We start from the raw sequence: 15,440 nt of genomic DNA on the forward strand, positions 1-15,440 counted from the left end.
CCCGCTTACTTTTCCTTAGTTTTGTTAGACTTTCTGATTTTAATCTGTGGTCTTAAAACTTCTTGAAAGTATTTCTCAACTGTAGCACTGACGCATTGACATCACCATTGGTTTGAAGATTTCTTTTTATCTCTTAACTCTCAATATTAATAAAGAAATAGATTTTTAAAAACAGGGTGTTGTTGCTGGCTTTGAGTTCATTAAGGCTCAGCCACGGGGAATGATCTGGAGACCACTGAGGCATGGTTGCCCTACAGTTAGAAAAAGTGTCACTGATAGCTCTCCATCTCACCCAGGGTTTTAAAATTGTATCCTCTGTAATTGGCCCTGCCCACTCAGCTCATTTTTTTGTTATTTTATGTTATATCCTGTCAGGCCCATAGCCAGGATTTTGTTTCGGGTGGGGGGTGAGGGGCTGAGTTTGGTTCGAGGGGGCTGAATCTGAGTGAAAGAGGGTCTACCCTAGCAAACCTTTTGTATCGTTACCCCAATACCCCCATGCATATGGGATATATTGAGCATGGTGATCAGATCATGATATGAATAAACATAACAGTTTAAATAATGTACCAGTAAGGCCTTCTCAAGGACCACCCTGAGAATTTCGAGGGGGGGTGAAGCCCCCCAAGTCCCCCCCCCCCCCGGCTACATGCCTGTATCCTGTGTTTATTTTGTATTATTTTCTTTTGTTATATTTTATTGTATTTTATTTGGACTATTGCAATGTGCTCTACGTGGGGCTGCCCTTGAAGACGGCCCGGAAGCTCCAACTGGTACAATGGGCAGTAGCCAGGCTCCTTACTGGAGCAAACTATAGGGAGCATGCAACACCCCTTTTAAAACAGCTTCACTGGCTGCCAATAAGTTGCCGAGCCAAATTCAAGGTGCAGGTTATGACCTATAAAGCCCTAAACGGTTTGGGCCCCGCCTATCTCTGCAATTGCATCTCCCTCTTTGAACCGGCGCAAACTTTAAGATCTTCCAGGGAGGCCCTCTTTTAGCTCCCACCACCATCACAAGCATGGTTTGTGGGGACAAGAGATAGGACCTTCTCGGTGGTGGCCCACCGCCTCTGGAACACCCTTCCTGGAGAAATAAGACAGGCCCCATACCTCCCCTCTTTTTGTAAGCGCCTGAAGACTTGGTGGTTTAAACAAACCTTTGAGAATGACTAGTTCCAGCTCTGCCCCAAATACTGTAGTAATTGGCCATATCTTTTTCTACCAATTACCCAGGTCACTTTCTTCTGTTAGGCCCTGGAAATGTACAGCCATAGACTTTATCTAATTTCCTGGACCCTCTAAAATTGCACTAGCCTGGCCCGGCCTTTTAAACTGCCTTGAACAGGCAGGATTATTTTAAATATATGTGCTATTGTGGTTTTTAATGCTTATTTTGTCTTGTTAATTTTATGTTCTTGCTGTTCTCTTTGTATGTATTGATTATGACACTTGGAAACCGCTCTGAGTCCCCTTGGGGAGATAGAGCGGTATATAAATAAAGTTTTGTTGTTGTTTTGTTGTTGATGTATTATTGTATGTTTGTATTCTTTTTGCCTAGTTGTAATTGTTGGGCTTGGCCTCATGTTAGCCACCCCGAGTCTCCTTGGGGAAATGGTGGCGGGGTATAAATAAAGTATTATTATTATTATTATTATTATTATTACGTCAAATACCTGGAGGTCAAAACAAAGTATGAGATGTTACAAGCATGTGTTACACCTGCTGCTTCAGGTGTAGTGGATACAATTATCTCCTTGTAAATGATTTATGGCAGCAAAATCCCCTGGGCTAATCCTGTATTTCAGTCACAGAGAAATAGACATGTCCAGTTCTGGGCACCACAGTCCATGAAAGATATAAACAAGCTGGAACACATTCAAAGGATGGTAACAGAAATGATTAAAGGCTTTAAAGCCATGCCATATGAGAAGCGTCATAGGGAGTTGGTTATGTTGAGCCTGGGGAAGATAAAGTGAAGAGGTGACATGATAGTCATGTTTAAATATTACAAATTATGTTATATCAAAAATGGATCAGGCTTGTTTTCTGCTGCTCTAGAAATTAGGGGCACACCCATACTGATCACTTACTTGATCAGCTTCCTGGGGCCAAATGACACGTGAAGCGAATCAGTTAATGTGGAGCAAGGCTACCTTAATATAGCCTTGACCCACATTACCCAAAGTTGTGGGATGTTTGGAATTTGGAGTATCCCAGAACATTGGGCCATGTAAACAGTTGGATCGGTTCTGAGATGGAACTGACTCCAAGTGTTTACATGGCCATCTAGTGTTTCCTAGGCTTCAGAAGCATGGAGACATGGGCTGGCACTTATCAGCGGGACCCACATTGCTTCTGGAAACCATATTGACATGGAAAATGGGAGGGGATGGTAAGGGTGGCCAATTGGCAGTGCTAAATCCCCTCAGTGTCTGTGAGGTGTTGGGCCGGGGGGGGGGGGGGGTGGGAATTAATGTGAAAAGCACTCTGGCACTGATTCAGTGTATATTATGCTGGATCAGCCCTGGCTCAGTGGCTCAGTGTAGATCCACTCTAGGGCATGGAGCAATAGATTTAAACTGCAGGGAAGGAGATTCTGCCAAAGTATTAGGAAAAAACCTTATTTATTTATTTATTTATTTATTTATTTCAGATATTTGTACCCTGCCCTTCTCAACCCCCCCCCCCCCGGGGGGGGGGGGGCTCAGGGTGGCTTCCAGCCAGCAACAATTCAATGCCTCCAATGTACATATAATAAAATACATTAAAAATCCAATAATTACATACATTTATAACATTAAATCACATTAATTAATTAAAATCAGTTTCTGTTTCAATAACAGCCTGGTGGCCTTATCTGAGCCGAATTCTGTAGTTAGAAACTCCATTAAGCATGCCCATAGTCCATTTCCATTGCGATTATCATCATTGTCATTGTCATTGTCAGCAAGATTACCCGAAGGCCTGGTCCCACATCCATGTATTTAACTTCTTTCTAAAGGAAATGGGATGTCAATAATCTAATTTCACTGGGGAGTGAATTCCACAGGCTGGGGGCCATCACCAAGAAGGCGCTGACCCTCATCCCCGCCAAGCATGTTTGTGACAGAGGTGGGGCTGAGAGCAGAGCCTCCCTAGAAGACCTTAAATTCCGAGGTGGGACGTAGAAGGAGATACGTTCGGACAGGTACACTGGGCCAGAACCGTTTCTGATGGTAAGAGTTGAATCAATTGCCTTGGAGTTTCCTCCTTTGGATGATTTTACAAAGATGTGATGGCCATTTGTCAGGAGTGTTTTGCTTGTGTATTCCTACATAACAGGGGTTTGACTGTATGGCCCTCCCAGTTCTTGTGATTCTAAGTCTTTTACAGAAACTGCTAGACTTAAATATACATTTACTGTTAGCAACATCTATGTATTTATCATGGAAACCATGCATTGTGAAAATGCCCCCTTAGTCTTCCTATGCAAAATTTTCTTTGAAGATACTTTTTTTTCTTTTTAGGAGAAATGACCAGGGAATTTCCAGAACAGAGGAAAAAGAATTTCAAAAAAAGTGACAAGTTGTCTGTAGTGAGCAACCTTAAAATATGTAGCAATGCTTTGGCACAAGTCATCCTGGAGGGGTAGATTTGTTCCTGAAGTTTGTCTCAGAAGTGTTTCTGCATATATTAAGTGTTGCCTTGGGTCAATTTTAACTCAAGGATGCTGAATTTGCTCACTTTTTGAAAGAGTATTCATGCAGAAAGTTCAGCTGCACTTTAGGCAGTGTTTTTCTGTACCTGAACTAATTTATGTCAAGCAATTCTTCTTTCGGAGGTGAATAGTCCCAACCAAATAGAACAAGAGTATTCTCTAGGGTACACAACACAGTTTAGAATTAGCAGTCAGCCATCGCCTCCTCCAAGTTCAACAGCAAGAAGCTTTCTTACTTTTTCTGTCTCAGTCTTCACATCAATCAAAATTATTTGACAAAAATCCCAAATGGATGTTTCACATCACAGCAAAGTAAAGTTCCTACAATTAGGAATTGATTCTGTTTTCATGTGAACCTGATGACCTTATATCAACATTTTTATAAATCTGAAGTCTAAACCCACTTGCCTTCTGTTGTGATTCAGCAATATACAATTAAAATAAATTCACCAGATAGACGTACACGAAACCCTTTCTTTCCTCTTGGCTATTTTGCTACTATCACTACAACTCTTCCCTTACTTCCTTAAAATTCCTAGGATATCTAAAACAAACTTGCCCAAATTTCACTTTAGGCAAACTGGGAGCCCATCCAGACAGGCATTAGATTCCTTAGTATCCAAAGGACGCCTCCAGTAAAACTGAATAAATTCAGAACAAACCAGTGTAGACTCATATATGGCAGTGTAGACTCATATAATCCACTTCAAATCATATAATGAGGATTGTGCTGGCATGGCTGTGCCAGGAGATTTGAATTTCTTTTTCTTGCACTGTTAGTTTGCATGAATTTGGGCCATGCATTTTGCAATTGGGAAGCTTTCCCCACATTGCAGTCATAGGGCCAGCAACCTATCAATCATCGTTAGAGCCTTTAGATCCATCCCTTTCCCCAGTTTTGGAGGGAAAGGGGGACTTTTAGTTCAGTCTCACAGTTTGGAGCCTTACAGCAGGATGTGTGAGCTTTTCTCTGTCCCACCTGCAAAAAGCTTCACTTCTTACAGCTTTGCTGGGGTTAAAGAAACAGATTTACAGCCAGCTTTTGCTGGGGAAAAAGGAAAACCTCTACAGTTTTGTTGGGGAGTGAAGTTACAGTTCCACAGCCTTTGCTGGAGGAATACAGCCAGCTTTTGCTGAGGCAAAAGAAATAGTTCCTACAGCCTTCGTGGAGAAACTAAAGGACACCAGCTTGGCAGATCTACAACAACCATTGCCTGGTAAGGGACCACTCGGGCTATCCATAACGCAGCTTGGAACTGGGAGTTGGGGCCTCATGCCAGCAGGGTAAAGAAAGATTGCCCAAGGAGGGGTTGGAAGATTTCCCTAAAGAAGATAGGAACAGTTTATCAAGCAGTTGCCTATCTCTTGTTGGTAGATAGAGAAAGCTACTCGTTTTTCAAGATTATAGAGCATTTAATTAATTTGTTCGAAGATTTAAGCCTTAATAAAGAACCTTGTTGAACCTATTTTGAACCTCTACAGAACTTTGTGTTGGGAAACCTATGGGATCCTTTAGCTGAGGCACCTCGGAATCCCGTTGGGCATACAGAAAGCACGTCCTGTAAACAGACACTGTCATAGGCCCAGCGCGCGACATCACAAGGATTATCTGTTATGCTTGTATAGATTATATAGCAGTGTAGAAGGGGTCTGACTAGACTCTCAGTTATATGTCACCCATAGAGGATAAATGTAATTTCTTGAGAGTTAGAATTAAAATAGATCTAATACTATACCCCACAATATACCATAAACTCTGTATTGACTTGATATTAATACTGAAATGGGGAATTAAAAGCAAATAAAGACAAATAAAAACATACACTTTTTAAAAATTAAAAGCATTTATTCTTCAAATTTCAGTGTTTGCTTGAGAGTTTCAACTGCTTGAGATCTGGTTAACTGAGGGTCTACTATGGAATTCAAGGGAAACAGTTGCATCAACTAGATAATGTTTTCTGATTTCATTTTAAGAATTTAGTTGGATTTATGCATTTTTGAAACTAGCCATCTAGCAGTACTTACTTACTTAGGCGATCCCTCGTAGTCTGAGGATGGTGGTCCTCCAAGTGTAGTATCCTGGTGGTGGGTCTGTAGGTGACTGTGGAGCCCTATTCTTGATCTGCATCTTCTCCCATAGTGAGGGCATAGGTTTCCAGGTGGAAGGCGGTCCCGGTCGGGGTTGGCTTGATGCACTTTCCTCTTGGCACGTTTCTCTCTTTTGCTCTCCATTTGTGCCTCTTCAAATTCTACAGCACTGCTGGTCACAGCTGACCTCCAACTGGAACGCTCAAGGGCCACGGCTTCCCAGTTCTCAGTGTCTATGCCAGAGTTTTTAAGGTTGGCTTTGAGGCCATCTTTAAATCTCTTTTCCTGTCCACCAACATTCCATTTTCCGTTCTTGAGTTCGGAATAGAGCAACTGATTTGGGAGACGGTGATCGGGCATACAGACAACATGGGCAGTCCAGCGGAGTTGATGGAGGAGGACCATTGCTTCAATGCTAGTGGTCTTTGCTTCTTCCAGCACGCTGACATTTGTCTGCTTGTCTTCCCAAGAGATTTGCAGGATTTTTCGGAGGCAGCGCTGATGGAATCATTCTAGCAGTACCGTGATACCTCGACTCACAAGTGACCTGACATATGATTTTTTTTCAAAAAAACAAAACCAATTCTGACTTTGAGATGTGAGCAGTGATCTGACTTATGAGATGTGTGCACAGTGCCTGACAGAGGAAGACACTCTGTGGCCCACCAAAGGCCACAAGAATGCCCTGTGCTGGGTCTGGGGTGAGCTGCATGCCTGGCAGAAGAGGCCCCACTGAAGGCCGTGTGCTAGCCCTGCTTAAGATAGCGGGTACTCTTGTGCTAGTGCTACCTCTTGTGGTAGCACTACCTCTCAGGAGAGAGCTGCCCCAAACCTCACAAGAAGTAGTGCTAGCACAAGAGGTAGCTCTAGTGCAAGAGTGCCCGCCATCTTAAGCAGGGCCAGCTCACAGCCTTCAGCGGGCCTCCTCTTCCACTAGGTGCCAGGCATGCAGCTCACCACAGGCTCAGCGCAGAGCCTGCTTGGGGTCTTTGGCAAGCTGATCTATAGAGAAGAGCCACCCCAAGCCCTGTGGGGCCTCTTTCTCGATCTCCATCAGCTCAGCCTCCAATAGGTGGAATTGCTGGTGAGGCCTCCAACAGGGAGGGGCAGGGAGAGACTAAAATTGTTCATTTTACGATAATTTAAGAGCGACTGAGCTCTTAAAGAGAGATATTGTGTTGGGTTGGGAGGGGGTGATGGTGGTGGAATGGATTAATTGAATTTTGATGCATTTCAATGGGAGAATTTGCTTTGACATACAAGCAAATTGAGTTATGAGCTTGGTCACAGAATGAATTAAACTCGTATATCAAGGTATCACTGTACTAAGAAGAGATGATCCTTGCAGTAACTTAGAGATAGTCAAAGTGACTTAACAATTTATTTTTTCCACTTGTCTGTCTAAATCCCACTCTTGCTATGTGCCAGGCAGAAAGTGTCTCAAAGAGAACATGGTGGCCAGACTGACATTTAATGGTTATTCCAAAAGGAGAAAGATGTCAAGTGGAGATTTAGTGGGGAACTTCTGCAGCAGACTATTAATGTCACAAACCTGGATACCTTCAATGATGTCACAAATTTTACCACGTATTATGATATCATCGCAGCATGAACATTCTCTATATATGCTTGACAAGAATTACTAGATTGATCAAGTTTCAAGAGTTACCTAACCCACTAAATTGTATCATCACAGACCGGCAGAATCCAAAATGAAATCCTGGAATGAGAGTTTGAAATTGATGCCCCTCCATTACAACATTTATGCCTCAATCATCCTTTTATGGAGGAAAACGTAATTCTTCTAGTCTCTTGCATGCATATAGACGCATTGAAGAAGAAGCTTTTCAGTGTGTTTTTTTTAAAAATAAAAATGTCAACATGTAAGAAAGCAAGTAGTTATAAAAGTAGCTTTTGCTAGTTCTTTTGTTATTAAATAAAAGAAAATGCATAATTTAATCTTCCCACATATAATGAAAGCTTCAACTTGAAATAATAGTAATAGTTTTTAAAACTATTATATTATGGTGAATATAAATCCACTTTTTCAGATGCAGCACCAAATGGTATTAAGATATACATTATAAAGCATATTTATACAGTGTGGGTTGGAAGCCCCGGTGGTGCAGTGAGATTAAGTGCTGAGTTGCTGAACTTGTTGACCAAAAGGTCACAGGTTTGAATCCGGGGAGTGGAGTGAGCTCCAGCTGTTTGCCCCAGTTTCTGCCAACCTAGCAGTTCAAAAATATGGAAATGTGAGTAGATCAATAAGTACTGCTCTAGTGGGAAGGTAATAGCATTCCATGCAGTCATGCCGGCCACATGACCTTGGAGGTGTCTACGAATAATGCCGGCTGTTCTGCTTAGAAATGGAGATGAGCACCAACCCCCAGAGCTGGACACATGAGGACTTAATGTCAGGGGAAAACCTTTACATTTACTTACAGGGTGGGTGCAGCATAGAAAGCAATAGGATCCAGAAAGATGCCAATCATATTTTAACAATTTTCAAAGCAATAGGGAAGGTGATAAGTCTTTCAAATCTTTACAATCTTTTAATGTTGATGTGTGAAAGTAATAAATCTGCTTCCCAAAAATCAGTCTTCCTGTGTTTCAATGAGATATGATCAGAAGAGTAAAGCAACGTGTAAGATCTTTTCAGATAAAAACAGCGAAGGCTGTACAACTGATTCATCAACCCATTTGGACCCAATCCAGATTAGACTGGTTTGATGTGATTCTAGACTAGGTGCATATCCATTATGCATGGGCTCATCAAGGTCCAGAACAACTTGAACTAATCATAAGATTCAGGTGTCAAAAATAACCCTGGAAAATGTGACAGTATGGCTCAAACATAATCATGTATGGAAAATGTCAAGAGGACATGATCAGGAAAGGGCTTTAGTTTGCTAATTGACAGCTCGGCTTCCAGAATAGGGCAAGACTTTCACCAATAATTTCAAAATTTAAGGCTTGTGTGGAGAAACTGTCCAAAGTCCCTGAAATCTTATATTCCATTTTATTCTATTTTTCCTCATTCTTTGCCAAAGATGAACTGCATTAGTAGTAACTAGGCACTGGTCATGGGAACTCTTAGAGCTATGCATTGTGGAATGTGATGGGTTTCTTTGATGTTTGAACCTCTCAGATGTGGAGTTGAAGTTTCAGTTCAGTTTAATTTTTCTCTGCTTCTTAATTCTAGCCTTTGTTTTGTTAGCAGCCTTTTGGATTGTGTACTCACATCTATTTGTTGACTCGCCTGTTTAGTTTATCCTTAATCTCTCTTCCCCGTTGGCCTCGTCCTTGTTTTCTTAGCTCTCTTTTTTAAAATGAATTCTTATCAGTTCTACTGTGTGTTCAATTCATTTTAAAGTTTCACCTTTAAATCCTTGCACATCCCCATTAATCATAGTTGGTTTGGAGTCTGTCTGTTGCTTAAGAAAAGCTCACCTACTCTCCTCCCTCCTTTTTAACAATTACTGATTGTGTGTATAGAAACAGCAATTGGGATCACATATATTCACTTTCAATAAGCTGAATATGCATGCATTGCCGGGTGCACACATTAGTTTTTTGAAGTGAATTGCTTATTGATCAAAAAGATGAATTCTTCTGCCTTTTTAGTTTTCTTTTATGTGTATCTTTAAGTGAGCAAGCAAGTACATTACTACAATTCATATTTCTGTTCAGGAAACCAGCAGCATTTATGTTGTTGCCTCTGCTGCTGTTATTACATGGTTATTGTGGTGCAAATGCACTATTCTTTCACTCCCCACCTCAACCTGTTTTTGGATGAGAAAGCACTACATTTATTTTCGTCAGAAATACTTATTAGTTACATTTCTTTCACAGTAACCACCCCTCTCCATCTCCACTTCACTATTAGTTACATTTATTTAGCATTAACTAATGTATCTACCTCCAATTCACTATTAGTTAAACCCAGAACTAGATTATATGAGTCTACACTGCCAGATAATCTGGGATCAGATCCTGGGATATACGGTAGTGTAGATCCAGCCTTTGACAGACTATACTATCTTAGACCTACTACCTTATCAGACATGCCCTCCCCCTCCAGTAACGTTACAGCAGGGAGAGGAAGACAGCAAGGCGACTTGAGTTGCCCCATGAGCCAACTCTCCTCTTTCCCATGTGATGGGAAGGATAGAGCAATTGCTACAGGGTGCATGGTGCCCAGTCGCTTCCCCTCGTCAAACGGAGGGGGGGGGGGTGTCACATCAAAATTGTGCTAAAAAGAAAGAAAATAGTGCAAAGCTTACCTGTATCATGGGAGCTGCCTGTGATGACCAAATTTGTGCCATCTGATAGGCAGCATGTGAGGCCATAAAATAAGGTTTAAAAAGCGGAGACCAGCATTATTTTCCCTTAAAAACCCATCCAGCCTCTGTTTAAAAGCTTCCAAAGAAGGAGTCTCCACCACACTCCAGGGCAGAGAGTTCCACTGTTGAACGGCTCTCACAGTCAGGAAGTTCTTCCTAATGTTCAGATGGAATCTCCTTTCTTGTAGTTTGAAGCCATTGTTCTGTGTCCTAGTTGCTAGGGAAGCAGAAAACAAGTTTGCTCCCTCCTCCTTGTGGCTTCCACTCACATATTTATACATGGCTACCATAATGGTGATATTAATAATAATAATCTATATAAATAAAAATGTAATGTTTGTTTGTGGGATTAACATAACTCAAAAACCATTGGGCAAATTGACACCAAATTTGGACACAATACACTTATCGGGTCACCAAGTGACCATCACTCATAAAACACTGAAAAACACAGCGGAAGAGACTTTAAAAGCCAAAAAATAAAAAAAATACATTAGAACGCATGTGCAAAACCACATATATACACATATACACACATATACACATATTATACACACAAAACACATATACACAGACTGCGCCACAACAATGCGTGGCGGAGGACGGCTAGTACTACTACAACTACTAATACTCTCCAACACTTTAAGTTAAAAAAAACCCACTGTGTTATGAATGTTGTGTTAAAAGCCTCTTGAAAAATCCTTGTTGCAAAATGTTCAGGTATAAAATTTAAAGATACATGTTGCTAGCTGGCAAAATCAAACACCCTGATAGAATCTCACACTTTCTCTCTCTATTTTTTCTATAAAATAATCCAACCCTTTTGCACTTAACCCATTTCAGGAAGGAGAGTTCAATCTGTCTTCAACTAATATTGTCAAGTGTTATAAAAAACAGAGCAACCCACCTAATCTATTGCAATTTATAAACCAGATGGAACGTCCACAAGAGACTACTTTTATATAGAACATGACATGGTAGAACGGCATACTTTTTAACAGTGTAAACTACAGACTTCTTTTGACTCAATAAAAAATCTTTATTAGCTTCCGCTGGGATGTTCTCTGTGGCTTAGGTAAAAAATACTCCCGGCATGCTTCAAGAAAGGTTGAATAAAATTTTATGGACCTTTCTTACAAATGAAATCAACAACCTTCACTGAGCCATCATTCTCGCCTTAAGACTCAATATTGATCTTGGAAAGAAAAGATATATTTCTTGTAAGCAGATCACAGTTGAAAGTATATTATGGTGCTCTCCCTCTCTTTGTTGGTTAGGGTTTCATATCGGAACTGCCATCATTTTCTATTTATTTCTCTTGCTAACTGTTATTTTCTCTTGTGCTTTACTATACCAACCAGTATTTATTCTTTTTCCTAGTTGCAAGACTCAACCCTGTTCAGACATGAAACCTAAGGTATCCTTAGAAAACCAAACAGGCCAGACTCCTCAGGACAACTCCATAGCACCAGCTACCTTGAGGAGCCTTTGGACTCAGAGCAATGGGTTCAAATTACAGGAAAGAAGATTCCACCTGAACATTAGGTAGAACTTCCTGACCATACAAGATGTTCAAAAGTGGAACTCTCTGCCTCAGAATGTGGTGGAAGCTCCTTCTTTGAAGGCTTTTAAACAGAGGCTGGATGGCCATCTGTTTTGATTGCGCTTTTCCTGCATGGCAGGGCATTGGACTAGATGGCCCATGTGGTCTCTTCTAACTATTATTCTATGATTCTATGATCCAAGCAGTCCAAATTTAGGGTAAAGCACTGCAGGATTCCTGGCCAAGTCTCAGATCAATCTTCACTCTCACTTCCAGGAGCAGTTGATGAGACAATGTAGTTAGTTTCAGGATCCTTGAGAAAAGTATGTGATTTGGAGAAGTTGTAGGCTTGTTTATGTAGAAGTTTGGAACAGTGTGTGGCTGAGAAAGTGGTGGAGTCAGCTGCTCCACGAGCTCTCAATCAAGGCAATGCTGAATTGCTGCTGAAGCATCAGCAACTTGGAAGCTCTGGTGTGGCAGCTTTCCTGAACGAGGGAAGCTGCCAACTAGTTTTAAACACCACAATATGAGCTACAGTTTTTGAGTGCTACTGGAAGTAGTTTTTGTTAGTGAACTTCTCTGTCAGTGATTCTGTGAAACATGATAAGTAAAACCAGATCTGCCATTGGAATCTTTCCACATTTTTCCAGTATATGCACATTTTTTTAGGCCTTGAGAATTACATCTGGCATTGGCTGGGCGAATGAGGGCTTCTCACACAAATGCACAAGTAGTGGCAGGAAAAATGATTTTGGAAGTGGAGGATTGCTCCAGATAGGGAGAAATTACCCCTTATCTGTCCATCAGTGACCTCTAATGAAGTTGCAATAAGCAGGAAAACAGTAATCTTAAGACGGCTTGCAGATTTCTCATCCACGGCAATCCTGAGATTGATGCCCCAGCTCTTCTAAGAGAAGTGCCAAAATAGTGTTTTCTCCTGCTTTTCCGTTAATCAGCTGGACAGCTGCTCTGGGTCAGGCTGAAGGCCATATGGAGTTCTGGGGCTGACATCTGTGCACCTTGATGTATGCAAGAAATAAGTGAAGGAAATGAATGAGAACCCCATCCAAGCAGTTAGATCCAGGAGTTTGTGACAACTGATTTGTCTTTCATATGAATTTTGTTTTATTAAAAATATATTATCTATCATCACTCCCTTTGTGCCATAAAATTAAACATGGTTTTCAACATGGTGTAGTGGATTGAGTGTTGGACAGGGACATTGGGGGCCCTTCCTCACAGCCCTATATCCCAGAATATCAAGACAGGAAATCCCACAATATCTGCTTTGAGTTGGGTTATCTGAGTTCACACTCCGATAATGTGGGATTATTCTGGTTTACAAGGCTTGGCCCCATGTAAGCTGCCCCAAGTCCCCTCGGGGAGATGGAGATGGGGTAGAAAAATAAACTTCTTCTTCTTCTTCTATAGGGCTGTGTGGAAGGACCCTTGGAGATGAGGTTTGGATCCCTATTCAGCCACGGCCATGGCCCATTCTACACTGCCATATAAAATCCAGATTATCTGCTTGATTAAATAGCAGTGTAGACTCATGCAATCCAGTTGAAAGCAGATAATGTAGAATATTTGCTTTGAGAATCTGGAATCTATGGCAGTGTAGAAGGGGCCCCACTGGATAAATTTGGTTAAATCACACTCTCGCCATTTAGAGCAGTGGTTCTCAACCTATTGGTCCATGGGTGTTTTGGCCTACAAATCCCAGAAATCCCAGCCAGTTTACTAACTGTTAGGATTTCTGGGAGTTGAAGGCCAAAACATCTGGGGACCCACAGGTTGAGAACCACTGATTTAGAGGAAGGCAAAGGCAAACCCCCTTTGAAGAAGAAAACTTCCTGGTCTCAGAATCACCGTAAGTCATAAATGGAATGTAGGTACACAACAATTACAATCCACTTTAAGTTCCTAAGTAGGGAAATGGTGGGGTAAAAATAAATATTTCACCCAATGCAAACAACGACATTGCAAAACTTGTCACCCTACAGCATGCATTGTTTAGGTAGCACACAGATACCAGTTCTTATACAGCAACACATATCATTGAATATTATACACGTGTATTGAGGGAATGATAGTACAGTTTGGTCCCACTTTGAGTGTATGGCCTGAACGGGAGTGTTTTATTCCAGTTTGCTTTAGTTGACTGGCCACTACCTTGATGGAAAGCAGCCAAAGAACACTTATAATGCTACCTTGAATTCCAGATAAAAGGGGTGGCTAAGATCAAGTGTAGTATCTCTTCTTATCAGTTTAATATCTGATATGTTCTCTATTTGAGAACTATATATTAAATGGGTTTTTGGAAAAAAAACAAATTAATGAAGTCCTCTTGCCCAAATGACTAAAACTGTTTTTTTTTATATCAATGATGTAAGTTTCTTACTTACTTGTTAGTACTTTAGACATTTAAATAAATATTTTTGTATGAATTTAGCAATATAGAATTTCTGAATAATTCTAAATAAATATTAGGGCTCAATATGGAGCAAGGAGAGAGCTTATAGCAGTGTTTCTCAACCTGGGGGTCAGGACCCCTGAGGGGGTCGCGAAAGGGTCTCAGAGGGGTCGCCAAAGACCCCTTGGCTCAAAGGGGTGAGCCAATTCTATTGTTGGTGGAATTCAGAATGTTCTTTGATTGTAGTGCACTATAAATCCCAGCAACTACAACTCCAAAAAGTCAAGGTCTATTTTCCCCAGACTCCCACCAGTGTTCACATTTGCAGATATTTAGTATTTGTGCCAAGTTTGGTCCAGATCCACCATTGCGTGACTCCACAGTGCTCTCTGGATATAGGTGAACTACAACTCCCAAAATCAAGGTCAATGCCTACCAAACCCTTCCAGTGTTTTCCGTTGGTCATGGGGGTTCTGTGTGGCAAATTAGGTTCAAATCCATTGCTGGTGGAGTTCAGAATACTCTTTGATTATAGGTGAATTATAAATCCCAGCAACTACAACTCCCAAATTGCAAAATCAGTCCTCCTCCAACCCCACTAGCATTTACATGTGGGTGCATTGGGTATTTGTGCCCAGTTTGGTCCAGTGAATGAAAATACATCTTGCATATCTGATATTTACATTATGATTTATAACAGTAGTAAAATGACTGTTATGAAGTAGCAAAAAAAGCAATGTTATGGTTGGGGGTCACCACAACATGAGGGACTGTATTAAGGGGTCATGGCATTAGGAAGGTTGAGAACCACTGGCTTATAGTCATCTGCCAACTTCATAGGGACCACCACCTTTCAAGGAAATGGGTCCTATGCCTATTACCAACTCTGGCTTTCTGTTCACATAACATTTAAGTGTTCTGTAAATTGAAGCCATGAAACAAACACCATTCAATAACTGTGTGCCATACAGATACAAAGATATATTTTAAAATAAGCAGAAAATTTATTCTACAGTTCAAATTGTCTAGTAGGTAAGGCTCCACAGTTGTGAATTAAATATAACTCCATATATTTTAATGGAACTTGTTTAAAGGTATAACTCACCACATGAAAGAAATATGGTACTGCTTCGTGTGGTTTTTTTTTTAGACTGCACAACTCTCTGTTCCATGTTTATTCTGGGATGTCAATGTTGGGCACCTGCACCTAGTTAGTGTTTTCCTTTTTAAAGAATTATTTTATTTAGATACATTAACACAAAACCTATATATCAATGTACAAATAAACCAACAAACAAATAAACACAAAGTTAAAATACTTTTTCTATACAACAGAAAACATTAATAACTA

The 15,440-nt window shown here is 40.8% G+C and overlaps 1 protein-coding gene and 1 pseudogene across 2 annotated transcripts in view; one reads left to right on the forward strand and one right to left on the reverse strand.

Moving 5' to 3' along the window:
* The window catches only part of CDH20 (cadherin 20), a 241,467-nt gene that overhangs the window by 178,943 nt on the left and 47,084 nt on the right, over positions 1–15,440 (reverse strand). The gene's annotated exons all lie outside the window — the stretch shown is intronic.
* Positions 13,883–14,010, forward strand: LOC132775248 (U2 spliceosomal RNA; annotated as a pseudogene).

Source organism: Anolis sagrei, chromosome 4, assembly GCF_037176765.1.
Source record: "Anolis sagrei isolate rAnoSag1 chromosome 4, rAnoSag1.mat, whole genome shotgun sequence".
Classification (NCBI taxonomy): Eukaryota; Metazoa; Chordata; class Lepidosauria; order Squamata; family Dactyloidae; genus Anolis; species Anolis sagrei.